Below are 18382 nucleotides of genomic sequence, written 5' to 3' on the forward strand. Positions count from 1 at the left end.
TGCAACGGCCTGTAAGTTCTGTGATTGAAGTGAGACTTCATTCCCACATAAAACCATAAGAAATGCCACACTGGGTAAGTCCAAGGTCCACCAAGCCCAGTATCCCTGTCTCCAACAGCGGCCAATCCAGGTCACAAGTAGCTAGCTGGTAAGATCCCGAAGAACAGATCCAATTCTTCTTGCTCGTAACCAGGAATAAGCAGGGACTTTCTCCAAGTCTACATGACTAATAATGGTTTATGGACTTTTCTTCCAGGAACTTGTCCAAACCCTTTTAAACCCTGCTATGCTAAATGCTTTCACCATATCCTCTGGCAACAAATTGCAGAGTACCACAGTGCGCTGAGTGAAATAAACACTTGCACAATACTGGCTTACAATGTCCCTGACAGGGTTGTTGCAAAAACTGCAGCAGCAATTTGCATTATTTATTTGGATTTATTATCCACCTTTCTGAATACAAAATTAACCCTTGACAAAGTTCACCATGGGGTAGATTTTTAAAAACTGCGCGATTGCGTACTTTTGTTTGCGCAGCAGGCGCAAACAAAAGTACGCTGTATTTTTATAAGATACGCGCATAGCCGCGCGTATCCTCTAAAATCCTGGATCGGCGCATGCAAGGCTGCCGATTTTGGGCAGCCGGCGCGCGCCGAGCCGCGCAGCCTTCCTCCATTCCCTCCGAGGCCGCTCTGAAATCGGAGCGGCCTTGGAGGGAACTCTCTTTCGCCCTCCCCTCACCTTCCCCTCCCTAAACCCCCCCCCCCCCGGCCCTATCTAAACCTCCCCTTTACCTTTGTCCATAGATTTACGCCTGCGAGAAGCAGACGTAAATCTACGCGTGCCAGCAGACTGCTGGCGCGCCGTCCTCCGACCCGGGGGCTGGTCCGGAGGCCTGGACCACACCCCCGGGCCGGCGCCACGCCCCAGGTCCTGCCCCCGAAATGCCGCGCCCCGCCCCCGAAACGCAGCGTCATCGGGTCCCGTCCCCGACACGCCCCCGACACGCCCCCGACACGCCCCCTTCCAAAAACCCCGGGACCTACGCGCGTCCTGGGGCTCTGTGTGCGCCGGCGGCGTATGGAAAATAGGCGCGCCAGCGAGCAAGGCTTTTAAAATCCACCCGCATATTAAAATAGTAACATATAGTCAGGTTCCAATAGATATGGCAGCCTAACAATTCTAGTCTGGGGGAGAAGGATGGACAGGAGTCAACTTGAATAAGCTAACAATAGGACTAAACTTGACAAAATACAAAACAATAAGTTGCTGCAGCACACTCAAGAGGTGGATAGCAGGACTAACTTAAAATAGAACAAAAAAAAAAAAAAGGACTAAACTTGAAAATAGCTGTGCACCTGGGTCAAGGAGAAGGAGGAATTTTTTTCTCTCTTTCTTTCTCCTTTGGGTTCAGTAGTTTCCTCCTACATCCTTATACTTCAGAACTAGAGCTGGGATCTGGCATAGTAAGCTCCTCATTTACTACCCAGGATATTTTGTCCTAATTTCATATCACTCTCCCTCGCTGAGACTGGCCATGGCAGGATATCTTTAATGAATATGCAAATCTATTGCATGCATATTCATTAGGGATATCCTGAAAACCCAACTGGTTTGTGGCCCTCAAGGATCGGATTTGCCCACCCCTATTCTATAAGTTCCCTCAGTTTGGCCACTAGGTGTCACTCCTCCCAGGGGTTGTGAATTCTGCTTCCACCCCATCCTCAGCTAGCTCGGGATTCAAAGCTAGGACCTCTTCGTGGCAGCAGTTAGCACTGCTGATGAACGAACAAGCTGCCACCTCTCCTGCACAACACACCGTCCTCTTTTTATTTATTTTATTTTATTTTATTTTTTCTTAATCTGCAAGACTGATAAGTGACTACTTCTTTTTGACTTCACCTGACATTTTCAACCAAAAGGACAAAAGAAATAATTCAGTCTGGGAATATCAAAAGTAAAAATACAAACCAATCTTTGTGACGGATATTTAAAACACCAGAACCAACACAGCTCTTTTATAAACTTGAGAACCCAGTGCTCACTCATGAAGAGAACTATCCAAGTAGATCCACTAGAAGAGCCAGAATGAAAACCCTCATGTCTAGACTTGCAGCCGTCTGCACTGACCCTTAGAACTCTCCTCCAATGCCTATTTGCTTTACTGCTTTTTTTTTTTTTTTTAAAGCTGCTCCCATACATATGCTTATTCTTTGAACATATGTGTTTATTTCTCCCCCCGATTCTGGAAACTATCGCAATGACTCACCAGAATTATGCTGACATATCAGCCAAACTATTTACTCTTTTTTTCCTTCCCAACTCAGATAACTACAAGTCAGAGCCAGCAACAGTATCTGCTAAACCAAGAGAAAAAAAATAAAAAATCACAAATGGTTGCATTTCTGTTGCACTGATTGATATATTCCTAAGCAGGCTTTTGTGGGTACTTTTTAAGCAATGTGAATCTAATGCCCTTCATTCCTCATCCATTGGAAGGACATGACCCAAGGAAACCACAGAACAGTATTGTACAACCCCTGTTTCTCAAATGTTTTCTGGATTCTTAAATATTGCCCCTAATTCCTCCTCACATATGTGCATCCATCTTTTCTACTATACAGACACCCAAAGTTTTTACACTATGCCTTCTGTGCACAAATGATAATTATCAATTTGAAGCAATGCTGAGAGCATTGTTAGTGCCAAAGAAAATTTTGCTAGGGCTGCAAATAAAGAAATAAGAACAGCAGTATCCAAGCTAGAAGAAAGGTCTGTGGGATTTGTTCAGAGAAATTTAGTCTCAATGGGACCCCACAAGTTTTTTTGTTTTTTGGGGTTTTTTTTACAGCTGCAAGGCTTAAGTACTAAGAAGCTTACAAAATCATTGTCAGTGCCTATGACACACCACATTAGGCATCCTGCATAGGGTACTTGGTTCTGTCGAACCGAGCAAATTTAATGGAACTCCATGGACTCAGACACACATTTAGCATTGTTCTACTGGGGTAGAATCTCTTTTGTCAATTGCCCCCCTGCTGTAAACTCAGCCATGGAGATCACATTTACTGATATAGAGCCTGTGCTGCAATCTACTGTTACTAAATGATGCCTGAACAAGCATAATGAAGGGAAGAACAGAAAGACAGAAGAGTGCAAAACTTGAAGGGCAGTTTATCCATCTCCCTGGCTACTTGGATCCTTCCATCACTTAGGATATAGTCTATTTTATCAAAAAAGCTTTCTGCTGATAAACAGTTGTCAGGCACCTGGGTGCACAATGCAGTGATCCACACAAAAGATCTGGGAAGTTTTTAGGAACAGGAATCCTAAAGCATTGGTACTGAACACAATCGCTGAAATGTGTTAGCCCTCAAAAACTCTTAGGGAAGTGTTGTCTCTATCTGCAGCAGAGAATTGGAAGGCTCATCTGCATACTTCTCCCAGCAGATGACTCCAGAGGACACTGTGACCCATCCAGGTTTCAACTTTCATAACCCCCCCCCCCCTCCCCAATCCCCACACTCTTCCTAGCATCAAAGGACCTGAAGGCTCATTTGCATACTTCTACCAGCAACTGAGGCCGAGGACTCCCAGAGGACACTGTGAGCTGTCTAGACTTCAACTTCCACACTGTTTCCAGCTGTAGAAAACTGGAAGGCTCATTTGCATAGTTTCCCCAGCAACCCCAGCAGAGGACTCCAGAGGACACTGCAAGCCATCCAGGTTCCAGCTTTCACAGCCCCTGCACTCTCTCGCACCAGAGGAACTGAAGGCTCATTTGCATACTTTTCCCAGCAGAGGACTCTAAAGGACACCATGAACCCTCTAGGCTTCATCTTCCACAGCCCCTGCGCTGTTTTCAGCTGCAGAGAACTGGAAGGCTCATTCACATATTTCACCCAGCAGAGGACTCCAGAGAACTCTGCAAGTCATCTAGAATTTATTTTTCACAGCCCTTGCACTCTTTCTACCACCAGAAGATTCATTTGCTTACTTCTCCCAGCAGCCCCAACTGAGGACTCTAGAGGACACCACAAGTTGTCTAGTCTTCAGCTTCCACAGCCCTCTTCCCCCCCCCCCCAACTGTTTCCAGCTACAGAGAACTGGAAGTCTCATTTGCATACTTCTCCCAGAAGACACTGTGAGCCATCTAGCTTTGAGCAGAGGAGCAGCAGGCTCATCTGCACATTTTTCCCAGCAGCCTCAGCAGAGGACGCCAGAAAACACCGCAAGCAACCTAGACTTCAACTCCCACATGTCAGCTTCCACAACCCCCTTCTTTCCAGCAGCAGAGGAACAGAAGGAATGTGCCAACACATTACTTCCTTATACATTTTCAACAGATTTATTTATTTAATACAATAACAAGAAATGAGTTCAAAATGAGGGTCAATAATGTATGTAATCAGGTAGTGATAAGTAAATTAATTGTAGTCTTTGGAGGATCACCTGACAAACAAATATAAAATAAAATGCAAACTTTAAATACCAATACATTCGGGGTCCATACATGGAATTCTACACGCAGCCTTCATTTCTATGTTGCTGGTGTAAAGTTTGTTTACTTTAGCTTTGTCATACTTTTGTTTCTGCAGCTACATGTGAATGGCTCTGTTATTTGTAAATAGCCGTGCGCCGTCTATTAGGACTGTACTAAGATTTTATGTACGCTGAAAAAAGTTGTTAAAGTGTTATAAAAATAAAAATTAAACAAACAAATTAAAAGTACTTTATCCCTGCTCCCTTGCAGGGTAATTTTAACAGGAACACGTGTGCACCCCTAAACATGCATATCGGCGCACGAGCAGAGAAATGCTGCAATTTGAAACTGTGCTCGCGATTACACGCTTAGCATTTAAAGCACCCCTCCCACGCATATTTTGGCTTGGGCTTTAGCAGCTTTTACGTGCAGATTCAGGCGGATTTTAAAACCCCCCTGCGCAAGGGAAAAACCAGTTTTTTGCAAGTAGTCCACCGGTTTGCCCAGTTCACATGGAGGTCTTCATCCTGCAAGCCCCCTCACGCTGTGCTAAACCCCCTAACACTCAAGATCTTCCGACTTGCTCCTCATCAGGACCAGAAGTAAAAGTCACATGGATAACATGCCGACACGCGCCACAGTCAGCTTGTTTCAAATGCGGACTTATGTGCATAAGTCTTCATCTCACCCTGGAATGCCCATGCCCTGCCCCCTTCTTCTGGACACGTGCACGGGTACGAACGCGCGTACGTGGCCATTTTGGCGTGAGCAATGCTTTTGAAACAACTTGTTAGAAATGTGAAATTGCTAACACCTGAACAAAATTAAGATGCAAACAGTAGTCTAGCAGTGAGGGAGGAGGGGGGAGGGCTATCCAGTCTTTTGCACCGAGTGCCACATGTATGATTATCTACCCGTTGGTGAGAGGTTTTATGTGCGCACAGTGGAAAGAGCTCCTCGCCCTCAGAGAACGAGTCTGGTATCTGGAGGTCGAGTGCCTGGGGCTCAAGCTGGTAGGGGCCAGGCTGTGCTGTGACTGGGGGGGGGGGGGAGGGGATTGGCCTCAGAAGGCTGGAGGCGTTCGGGGGGGGGGGGAGGGGGTGAAGGAAGGCTGTGGTGGGGCTGGAGCTGCAGGGCAATAAATAGGAGACTTCTGAGGAATTTCCACAGGTGGCTGTGCTGCAGCTGGGGGCCGATGGCTGGGGCTTGGGGGAAGGAGGAAGACTTCGCTGCTCCTGGACCTGCCGGGATGGGGGCGGGCAGGCTGTGATGGGGCTGGGTAGGCTGGTAGCAGGGCTCGGCGTGGGAGGGTTAAGTCATGCTGGGGTCGGTGAGAGGGCAAGTCAGAGAGGCCTCTGGGGAATTTCCACAGGTGTCAGCTAGTATATATATTCCTATATATTTGTGTGTGTGTGTGTGTGTATATGAGAAAGACAGTGTGTGTATGAGAGAGAGAATGAGTGCGTGTGTGTGTGTATAGGAGAAAGACAGTGTGTGTATGAGAGAGAGAATGAGTGCGTGTGTGTGTGTATAGGAGAAAGACAGTGTGTGTATGAGAGAGAGAATGAGTGCGTGTGTGTGTGTAAACAAATTCTACAAATAATGGACTAACCCAAGACATTAGATTCATGATGGGAACCTTTAAACACTCTCCTTTGAGTTCTAATTGGGAGCTGCCTTGATACCCAGTTTATAAGATTTCTAACAGCTTCACTCATGGAGCACTTATTTCAAGTGATATTAATTACTGCTAATCTAAGCTCCATCTGCCACCTCTTAAAGACCTCTACAGTGGGAATCTCCTCTCCTACCCCCCAGCCTTTAGCTCTAGCTAGAAATGTTTTTCTTTCTTTCACACTAAGGTGACAAAGCAATAAAGTGCACCCAGCCTAGGGCACAGGTTTACGAGCAGTTGGGCACGCGTTTTGTCAGTGCTGGGCTAGCACCCAAAGCAATAAGGAGATTTTATGTGTCCCAAACGCGCGCCCAAACAAATGCCCATTACATGGAAATGCCATGTTAGTGAGGCTATTAGCTATTACCCTCAATGCAGAAAATCGCTGGGCACCCAACACCCACGTTTTAACACAGCAAATTTAACTCCAGCCCCAGAGGTGACAAATTAAATCTGTGAGTCAAGGGCTCATGAGAAATTTAAAATTACAGTCCCTCTGTGGTTCCTCCTACTTAGCATCATTGATATACTTAGATTTACTGCTTGCAGCATTGAAAAATAAATGTATATTGGCTCAATTAAAAAAAAAAATCTTCTGGATGCACAATTTAGATGCCCAGAGGAAGGAGCGCTTGCATCTTCAGCAGCCTCAGCAAAACTGGCCAGAAGAACCAGGATGTAAACGGATGCTCGTACTGAGCGCCCGTCGCAATTGTGGGCACCCGAGGCAGTTGGGCGCTAGGAACGCCCAATTCTCCCCTAGCGCGTCCTTTTTTTTTACGCACCCCCTCATTTAAATGCCGCATCGAGCGCCCAGGGGATGTGACTGCGTGCGCGCTAGGAAAACAGGCGCTCAATTCAAATGCCCAGTTTCAACACGTATCTTACTGCATCAGCCCCTTAGGGCTTCAGATATTCCCACAGACACGGAATGGGAGAAAGCAAATCCGGCCCTTAGTGTCACATCAAAAGAAGGGATCTCTGTGGTCCCAAAAGCTTATGCACCACATCCTTTTCACTGAACCAATATGAAGGTATCACAGCATAGAAATATTCTGGTATTTTCCTGGACCAGCACAGCTTCTAGAATTCTTCACGTGCAACGTCATTGCTCTCTATGTAAATCTCAGTCCTCTTCAGCTATGCAGGGTCACCCTCATGCTGTAATCAGCAACACACAAAGGGCAAGCCTCCGCTGCCATGTCAGCTGAAACCAAGGGCAAGTGGCCAGAAACACTTGCTGAAACTCCAGCCAGGACACGGTCACGTTTAAATAAACTCAGGAGCACTTCCATGACTCATTTCCACAGGGCACAATGAGGAAAAAAAGGAAAATGAAAACCAGAAATCTTTCATTTATGGCAAAATGTATTTACATAGGAGGTCCATATTAAAAGGGTCTGTCCTGCTAGCATCAAGACTTGGCTGAGCAAACCACAGGATTTATTTACCATTTATTAAAATATTTATAGGCCGCACTCACCGCCTGTGAAATAGGTGTTTAGACAGGTAAAATTTAGCCAGATAAATCAGAGGCAGAGCTAGGTTATCTGGATAACTTTAATCGTGTTAAAGGGTTATCCTAACTTCATATATATTTTATATATGATTAATATCAATTTTTCATCTTGAACCCTAAAGTTCCTTTAATAAGTTTCTTATAACCAAGTCTTAAATTGTCTCCTGATAACATGTTATACTCTGCCTTTTGCCGAGATGTTATAGTTCTGTTATCTGTACTGCGTTATTTCTTATAACATGTTCATTGTATAATGTTGTTACTCTGTAAACCGGGGTGAAGGCACACAGCTATACTTCGGTATAAAAAAGAATATAAATAAATATATAAAACAAGAGAATTAGAGAAGGTTTTCCAGTATGTATAAGTAAAAAATGGGCAAAGGTACCCTTCACACTCTATACTCTGCCTCCTCCATAGTTCCTTATCAGCTGCGTGGCCTATCAAGGAAGGCCATTTCCTTTCCAACCAACAGAGCTCTACATTCTATAACCAAACAGATCTACTGACTGAAAGATTAGGGAAACTGCATTTAAGAAATCCTTCTGGCTAGCACACCGTACTCATTCTATGGACATCTCCTTATCTCATGAAAGAATAATGGCATCTCAACAGGAGCACGTACAGTATAGTCATAAAGGATTTCTTGTGTCTAATTACTAATCCTGCCACTCGTAAAGCGCTTACATCTGTACACAGAACATATGGTAATGACGCACGTCTCTCATCTCGCCTTTCCATAGGACCCAGGTGGAAGTGGGTATTATTAACAGTAAACTTAACAATGTTTATATGTCACAAAACATGTTAAAAAATGACAACAAGCAAGAGGGTGAGTTGCTCATCCGTACAAGGGAGCTTCAATACGATGGTGTTTCTTGTAAAAGCAGCCAGGCAGGCAGTCGCTTCCCAATTCCTACCATTCTTTTCCTGCCACTCTTATACTGACATCCTTTATACCATCATCTCTTATCAGCACTGTTAAATGGATAAAGGCACTTGAAACCCAAATGCGGAAGAGGGTTGCGGCAACCCTTGCGACCACATGCAGAACCAGTGCGCCTCATTGCCGGACTGATTGACAAAAAAAAAAAAATGGCAGAAGCTGATGCGGAAAAGATGAAGGCTGCCCTGTGCTCTCAAACAAGGTACCCATTTCTGCTCGATCTTGCAAGCAAAATAAGTAAAAGCAAAACATTGTTAGGTTTATATAGCTCCAATGGTGAACATCTCGCAAGACGACAGTCTAAAGTTGATGCCTCCCATATTGTGCATACCTATTTCCCACCCAAAGTGTGCTTTCATGGTTTTAATAAATGTATTAAACTTTCACATCTATTTGATAGCTGACTAGTCTTTGTTTTTCCAGATCCAATTAACATGTTCTCACTGGTCAAAACAGTAGACACTAGGAAATGGCATTCCAGAAAACATGGATGATATTTTACCCTAGGTCCTGCAAGAGGCTACCTCATGCCAGGCACTTTTCAGGTGGCCAATGAATATAAGCTATTCATCGTTTCTGAGTGCTAGGCATGGCTGCATTGGCATGGCTGACTGTAAGTGCAACATTATGTTTGTAGTGCATGCTCGTGTCATAGAACCCACTGTCTTTGAAGGAAGAGAGGAAAGCCTGTAACATTTTGATAAGTATGGGTCGCTGCGCAACATTTCAAAGACTGAACAAGCTCTCTTCTCTCCTCCCTCCTCCAGTCAACACAGGTTACATACAGTATCTGTCCAACACATACTTTATGCATGAACAACAGATGGGTTACCAACAGATCTTTGAAGCAATTGTGTAACATCTTGGCAAGACTCATATGAAGACAGATAATGGAATTGGTTACAGTATTGCTAACTTTCTTTAATGATCAGTTTTCTGCCATTCTGTGTCGATTTTTTCATTGCTACTGTCATCCTACTCGACTTTTCATTGCTACTTTTTCCCTTCTCAACAATTCATCCATCTGTTTTCTCTCTTTTCTTTGGCATTGTGTTAAAGATGGAGGTTGGGAAGGATTTAAGTGATGTATCTTACAAGTTGCTCTTCTTTTTCATCAGCACTACGTGGTGATCCTGCTACTGCAGGAGAAAGAAAAGTAAGAAAGAGACTCAAGACCTCAGCTCTCTCTCCCCCCTGCAATATATTCATTTACCCTTTATCACTCCCATCCTTCCTGCCATACAAACAATACTAAATATTAATGTACATAACAAAAACTCAAAAAGTCCACTACATTATACTAGCTAGGTGTGGCTCTGCTGTCTAGTGCTAGAATCAGTCAATAAGATTGAGTCCTCATGGATATGAACGCTGTGCAGTTTGCCAATTTTGGGGTAGATTTTAAAAGGTTGCGCATGGGCGTACATGTGTGCACTACCCGGCGCTTGCACACGTATGCCCAATTTTATAACTTGCGCGCGCAATTTATAAAATCAGGGGTCGGCGTGCGCAAGGGGGTGCACAATTGTGCACCTTGCGTGCGCCGAGCTGTGCTGCCTTTCCCCGTTCCCTCGCAGGCCACTCCAAAATCGTAGCGGCCTCGGAAGGAACTTTCCACACCCCCCCCCCAACCTTCCCTTCCCCTACCTCCCCCGCCTTTTCCCCCCTACCTTTTTCTTGTTTTCTTTCTTGTTTTAAAACTTACTTCAGCCCTGGGGCTGAAGTAAGTTGTGCATGCTGGCCGACTGCCGGCACACGATCCCCAGCCCAGCAGCCATGCAGAGGCCTCTGGCCATGCCCCCGCCACACCCCCGGACCGCCCCTTTTTGTAAGCCCCAGGACTTACACGCATCCCGGGGCTTTACGCACGTCGCCGGGCCTTTTTAAAATAGGCCCAGTGCGTGTAACCTTTTTAAAATCCAGCCCATAGTCATCTTGGTTTGTGTAGGGGTTGGAGTAGACCCAGACTGTTCTTAAAAGATGAGTGTCTTGAATCCCCAATGGGAAATGCAGCACTGGTCCTTTAGAAAGTGCTACTTCTAGCCCATTCATGCTTGGGAAAGAAAGAAAAAAAAAACCAGCTGATACTCCATGGCAGCTCCTGCTGGCCCAAATGCAGAACCGAGGGTGCAACCTGAAGGCAGGGTCCCTCCAACCAGCAAGAACTGGTAGAGCTGCCTGACCATGCTGTCCAAGAATGGTTAAATAAGGAAAAAAAACAAAACAGTACCTTCTCCAGTTCTTATAACTAAGCAGAGGATGTTACAAGATTTTTGGAGGTAAAGAAAATAATTTGCTCTGCCTAGTTTTCCATTTTCTCCCATATCTGGGGGGGAGGGGTTAAACATGTTAAGTAAAATAAAATAAATAATAAAGATTTCCGTAAGAAATAAAGGGTCTGAAATCAGAATAAATGGATTCATGCCTGAGAGTTCCCCAAAGCAAATGAAAAGCACATATGTATTTGAGCAACTACATTTGTGGGATGAATGAAGGCTATAAACAGTGTCTCTCTGGTGGCTCCTCCACCTGTGTGCACAGAGTATCATTTTTTCTGGCCCGTCACTAATATCCATTGATTGCTGCTGAATATAGCTGGTGAATACTTGTTTGTAGGCAAATCCTGAACATTTCCCCACTATTGCTCCCCCGCCTCTCCCCAGACCAAAATGAATTAGCATGATTGGGTCTCACCGTGTCTATTGCATCAAGCAGTAGAACTACTGTCACCTAGGGCCCAGAACTACACAGACAGAGCCTGATTTTCAAAAGGATTTCCGAGCAGAAAGCCCCATCGCTGCGTATAAATCACCGTTTGAAAGGGCCGGCAGGACTTATTAGGCAGACGTATTAGGCAGGAATGGGGCGGGGCGCCATAGGTCGACACCAAGGCAAGAAGGAGTCGCACAGTGTGAAGTGGAGGCAGGTGAAAATCACCAATAGTGCAAATCGGGGAGGGGGGGGGGGGCGTCGGGGAGAGAGAGTGAGATCACCGCCTAGGGTGGCTGGACATCCTCGTGCCAGCACTGCCATATGAAACTCAAGTCGGGGTGAATGAGCGTAAAAGCAAGCATGGAAGGATATCACAGAAGAAACACTGGTTTAAGGCATTTCATTTCCCAGCTAAAAGGCAACAAAAGGTGCACATTCTGGAAGAGAGGTGTACACGTTCTAGAACCACTTTTACAATTTTATGTGCGGGACATTTTTTTTCAGTGGTTTAGGGCAGCGAGGAAAGTGGAGATTTGGAATCAACCAGAGTTCATGTCAAAGTACTCTAAGGACTGTTGTCTTTGCCTTTCTCTTTGGTTGCAGAAACATTTGCACATTTACTGTACCACTAGCTAAACTTAAATAGAGCAACTATTGTTGAAAAATTAAATAATAATAAGTTGGCTTAAATACCAAGGCAGAACATGATCTTTTCAGAAGGATGTTCCAAGAACTACATGATCAAACTGGAGCAACAAACATTCAGCTAGTCACTTCAGCATGACCAGCCAAGGCAACTGCTTACATTTGCTAAAAAGACAAATCATTAAATGACCAGTAATCACATTAACACATACTTCTGTAAGGAAATAATTTTTTGCAAAAAAAAACTTGCTGAGATTTTTTCATCTCTTTATTATATGCTACGAGATACAAAACTGAACTCTAAGCTTTTGATTTTTGCTAGTTTTATTCTCTCGTGGCCTGCAGTACTTCTGGCTTTTTGCCCCTCAACAGCCACGTTCCTTCAGCCTCAGCCTCTTTTCCTGTGCACTAGCCTTCAAAGAAAATCCAAAAAGATAACCTCGGTGGCCGGCCAAGCTATAACCAAAATGAGCCAGAATGACTTCCGCATGAAGATCTCGCTCAGATTCTGGAACGACGACTCTGTATTCACTCTTTATGAAGAATCTGAAGAAATTCTGAAAAGTCGAGATATAAACATGCACTACTTTTTTTTCAGAGATATTCTGACTGTTCACTTCACTACTGGGTAAAATTTATGTTTTAAAAAAAAACAGGTATAAAACACTGGCTGCCATACCCTAGATAAAACTATTAAAAAAGCTTTTCCAAATGGAGGAGGCCTACCTTACATTTCTGGCACATCTCTGGTTTTTGGAACTAAGCTACGCCACCATCAGGAGCTGGAAAGAGAGTGGGGAATGCAAAGACCCAAATTTACACAAATCTTTTCTGCATTTATTTTATAGTTCGATCAAACACACTCACGAACACTAAGTTTAAATTTGTTGGGTTGTTTTTTTTTTGGGTTTGTTTTTTTTGCAGAGATGCAGAACAAAAGCTCTGAATGGTTTTCACACAGTTCATGTTTTATTATAATGAGGTCTCTGCTGAAACGGTTTGTCCACCTCAGACTTTCCAGGTATTTTTTTAGCTTGATAAATCCAGGGGCATTCCGGAGTGAAGCTAAATTTGCTTGAATAACTTAGCCGGATAATGCCACTATTCAGCGTTATCTGGATAAGTCTGATCGTGCTGTAGAGTAGTCCTAAAGGTATCCAGATACCTTTATCCAGATTAATTGTACTTTATCCAGCTATATTCAGCAAAATGCATAACTGGCTGCATTTCCACTGAATATGAGAGTTAAGTCATCCAGGTAATTTTAGCTAAAGTTCCCACTTGCTGGCTCTCTGAATATGAACCTCAATCTTTTCACTTCTCAGGGGTTTGGCAAAGCAACACAGAGCCTTCTACTTCTAGGTCACTAATTCAAATCTGGCTCAAAGTCAGCACCGAGCTAAAGTCACTGTCATCCAAAAGTCATTCAGCAGCCCACAGGCAATGCACCAGAGATCTTTTTCTAAGTCAAGGCTTCCCAAACCTGTCCAGTTGGGTTTTTAGGATATCCCCAATGAACATGAAAGAGAACTTAGTAAACAGTGGGTTTTCAATGTAGCTAAATTTATCCCATGCACATTCATTGCAGATATCCTGAAAACTAGACTGCCTGTGGGGTCCCCAGGACAGGTTTGGGAAGCCCTGGTTTAACGTAAAAGAAAAAAAAAATAAAGCATGGACAGAAGCATACATCACAAGAAAGAAGAAAGTCACATTTGGTGACCTTATAAAAATAACTTTTGGATGCAAATGAAATGCAAGGTGGCTTACAGTACTATTCAACTTCAGGCACAATAAGTACCTTGATGGCAGTCCCAGTAGAGAGGATGAATGCATAAGGAAATTAGATTACACTCTTATTCCTACAGATGTCTCCAGAGCAGGGTCAATGCACATTAGCAGGGCAAACTTGAGACAGCTCCAATCACCACTGCCAGTGTTTTACCTGATCTGTGAATAAACTGAACAGCAGCCACCTAACCAGACATCACCATGTCAAAAGCCTTTGACATGGTGATGATCCCAGCTCCCTCTTTTCTTTCACCAAGAAAATATCTAGTGGGGAAACCCAGAAGCATTGGGGAAGAAGGCCAGGGCAGTTAGAGAGGCAAAAAAGGAGCTGATCCCAAGGGATGGGTCATCCTTCCTCAGAAATGCCAACATAAACTCAGCCAACAACAGCTCCCAGCAGTAGGCATGGGTATTCATTGTTCCAGTTGTTGCAGCAGTGCACACAAACCTCGCGGATTTACAGTGCATGCGTAACTCGTTTGTTAACGAGTTACAAGCATATTATAAATCCATGAGGTATGCATATACCGCTACAATGAATGAAACAAATAGAGCATCGAATGCACATCCCTACCAAGCAGCAGAATCAGCATCTTTGGCATCAGAACAATGGCAGGACCCAAGCAGAGCAATCCAGTACAGTTATGGGAAAAGCCACTCTGGTTGGCTCCAGTAAGTTATTGGTCTGCTTCATGGGGTGCACTGAACAGATGTTGCCCCTCTGAACCAGCCTAAGATCAGAAAAAATGGTGCTGCTATGATGTCAAACTGTAGCACTGTTTTGGCAAAAAGATATCAAGACCTCAAAATCATGTACCCCACTTCAAGACAACAGCCCATGCCATGTTTCAAGATCACCGCCCGAGCCACGTTTCAGGCTCTGTTCTTCTCTCTCTTGCTCAGCCTTCAGGCTCCACTGTTCACTCACCCACCCTCTCGGTCACTTTAAACGGTGTGGTGCACTGCTCATGAGAACAGAGCAGGATGAGTACCACCTCTTAAGAGCCGCACGGTGCTTCCAACCCCGTGGAACAGGAATGGGGAGTGCAGGAATGGGAAGGGCACCATGACCTCGTAATGGGTTGCAACCTTGAGTTTGAGAACTGCTGGTTTAGAGATTGTGTTACTGCAGGCTAATTCAGCAATTCGGGCCACTTTAGATTGTGTTGCTCTTACTTTTTCTCCTACTTGGGTTAACCATAGCGCTCTCTTTATTGTCTTCCCTATTCCGGACACAAAGACCCACTGCCATTAAGAAATGCCTTTTTATGCCTCCCAACACATGGAATGTTGTGAAGAATTATATCAAAGGGATCAATGTCCATTGGTCTGTCCATCCAAAGGCACAATCAATCTCAAAAAAGGGGTGGCAATTCACTAGAGTTTGCATGCAGAAAGAAAATGTATATATCCTCGATGAGTTCAAAATCCAGAAACATTGGGTCAGTATTTTCAGAGATCTGAGCATCCAACAACATTTCCCATTGCTTTCTATAGGAAGCCGTTTGAACAGTTGGAATGCTGACCACACTCCATTCAAAACATGCCTCCCCCCCACCCCTTCCCCCCCCCCATACACATGCAACCTTCCAGCACTTTCCACAGAGCAACACAGGCAGAGAAACTGGCAAAGAATGCTTTCAAAACCAGCTCCCCACACTTCCAAGTCATACATCCCATACCCCCACAGGCCCTCACACTCACACATACCCCACACTCCCCCACATTACACACCCAGTGATGGATTTAGGTTTTTGCTACCTCTAGGCACTATTGGTGCTGTTGCACACTCCCAACCCCCTCGCTTCCCTACCACCGTCCTGGAAGGACAGACAACAGGGAACAGAAAGTCTAAGATTCTGCCTCAGATTCTGCAGCAAGAATCGGAAAATTCTGATGCACATTAAAAAACATTTCTAATTTTTTTATTGTACATTAAAAAAATAAGAAAGTAGTTTTCCAAACTTGCTTGGGTCCCTATAATTTATTTTCTTTTTATTGGATAAGGAAAAGGGATCTCAAGAATCAGTGCAAGGAGGGTAGTTCTGTATTGAGTGAGATTCAGCAAGCTAGAATACTACAGATCTTCAGCCAACCTACTACACACCCCCCCCCCCCTCAGATTTTTGCCACTCTAGGCACAGGCCTTACTAAGAAATCCAGGCCTGTAAACACCTATCTTACTCACAAACTCACCTCTCCCACATGCTCTCCCACACAAACTGCTCCCAAAACACCCCCCAACACACACACACACACCCCTCCGTACACTCTTCCACACACAACCCACATTCCCTACACACCTGCCCACACCCACACACAAAATCCCTCCCATGCCCACATGCACATACAACCCCTACACCTACCTTCGCATATACCCACACCTCAAATAATAACAATAAGAAGTGGTATTTATTTTGATTCTTCAAAAGGAGATTACCTTCAAGTACTGTAGGTATTTCCCTATCCCCAATCTAAATTTGTGGTTGAAGTAATGGAGCGTGACGTGACTAGCCCAAAGTCACAAGGAGTTTCATCAGGATTTGAACCCTGTCTTCCCTGGTTCACAGCCTGTTGCTTCATCCACTAGGCTACTCTTCCATATACACAACCCAGAGCTATAAAGCACTCATAATCCCTAAACTCAACACCACACACACCCTATACCCCTCCCCTCCCCCCCCCCCCCCCCCCCCCGCGGAAAACACCAACACACTTCTCCCACACACACCCTCCATGCGCAAACCATAAATATTTACTAATGTTCTCCCCCACTATAATCTACCCCACACGTTCCACACAACACACATGCACATCTCCCACATCCCCCCACATGGCCAAACACTCCACATACACACAACCACACACACACTCTCCCCCATACACAACCCCCATATTGTGATCTTATTTTTCATATCACTAAAATTATGATTGTCAATAAATGAACCACACATTTCTACTGTAGAGATATTTATATTAAAGAACAGTTGACCAAAGAAACTACAAGATAAAATTGGTATTTAATATATCCCCCCTTTCAACTGCAATCTCTTGGCAGCCTACAGCATAGCATGGATGCTCTGTGAGACAAGGAGAGGGATTGTAAAAGGACTCCCTTGCCAGCTTCAGCAGAGGATGGGGTTAGGGAACTTGGTCCCTAACTATGGTGGGCTAACAGGCTGTGAGATATGGGGGGAGGGAGAGGTAGTTCAGATTAGAGAGATCACCAACAGTCCAGCATCAGGAACCGCCAGCAAGGGCTCGCACTTCATGCTGGAAACAGTCTGATTAAGTCCCCTCTGTTCTGGCCAAATAATATAGTTCTAGTCATAAGACCAATGTTCAGAGTTCAGGGTGAGAACAGTCTATTTCTCTGTTTAGTCAGTGGTTAGGCCCTATGTTAAAAACACACACAATCCCCCACCCACAAGCCTTACCATATTCCATACTCAGACACATCACCACCCAAACCCCGCTTCCCAAAACAAAAAACCTCCCCCATACAAACACACACACACACAAATACATCAATTTTGGTGGTTAAAATGCACCCCTTAACGATGTGAGTGTTGTGAAATCACAACCATGGGGTAGGTTTAAAAATGTGAGACTTTTTCTACAATAAAAAAAAGATATGGTGGATCACCAAATAACCTATATAACAAATGTGCGGGTGGTAGCTTTCTTTTCTTGGCCAATGGAATAGAGATCACCATAAAGTGAAAAAGTTGCTTGAGAGATGGGCAGAATAAACGAAAACAGCCAATGCAGCACAATATTCTTACCAAGTTATAGAAGACCTTACAGTTCATATGCATTTTCAATTTTGAAATTTCTCGTTGGCTTCCTTTGGTGCCATCCAAACCACACCATAGCACACCCATCTCCAGGATTTTTACCTGGTTATTTCCTGCCACAAGAAACTTGGCTATTCAAAAATGCTTATCATCTAACTTAAAAACATCAGAATGCAGAGAACTTAAACATCAAAGACAAAGAGAATATTTGAAGAATGAGTAATAAGTAACGAGAGATGTTAAGTATCTTAAGACAACTCACTGACTAGTATGTGAAAATTAATGAAATAGAACTTCTGCATTACAAACTGCTGTCCTAAAACATTAGGGGTAGATCTTTAAAAAATACGCAATCACGTACTTTTGTTCGTGCACCAGGCGTGAACAAAAGTACGCTGGATTTTATAAGATACGCGCGTAGCCGCGCGTATTTTATAAAATCCGGGGTCAGCGCGCTCAAGGGGGTGCACATTTGTGCAACCTGCGCACGTCGAGCTCAGCGCGAGCTGCCTGTTCCCTCTGAGGCCGCTCCGATTTCGGAGCGGCCTCGGAGGGAACTTTCCTTCGCCCTCCCCCCACCTTCCCCTCCCTTCCCCTACCTAACCCAGCCCCCTGGCCCTATCTAAACCCCCCCCTACCTTTGTCGGTAAAGTTACGCCTGCTTTCAGCAGGCGTAACTTTGCGTGCGCCGGCCGGCAGCCCCGCTCCGTCCTCCAGTCCCGGGGGCTGGTCCGGAGGCCTCGACCACGCCCCCGGGCTGGCGCCACGCCCCCGGGCCCGCCCCCGAAACGCCGCAGCATGCCCCCTGGACACG

At 44.8% G+C, this 18382-nt stretch overlaps 1 protein-coding gene across 9 annotated transcripts in view; it reads right to left on the minus strand.

The window, feature by feature from the left end:
• SIPA1L2 (signal induced proliferation associated 1 like 2) overlaps nt 1-18382 on the minus strand; it is a 492084-nt gene that overhangs the window by 375948 nt on the left and 97754 nt on the right. The window contains exon 3 of one of the 9 annotated variants that reach the window (XM_029593855.1): nt 12707-12762. The exons of the other annotated variants lie outside the window; for them this stretch is intronic. The gene's annotated coding sequence lies outside the window, so the exon portion shown is untranslated. The remainder of the gene's footprint in view (nt 1-12706; nt 12763-18382) is intronic. 9 annotated transcript variants of the gene reach the window in all.

The sequence above is a fragment of the Rhinatrema bivittatum genome, chromosome 3, assembly GCF_901001135.1.
Source record: "Rhinatrema bivittatum chromosome 3, aRhiBiv1.1, whole genome shotgun sequence".
Taxonomy (NCBI): domain Eukaryota; kingdom Metazoa; phylum Chordata; class Amphibia; order Gymnophiona; family Rhinatrematidae; genus Rhinatrema; species Rhinatrema bivittatum.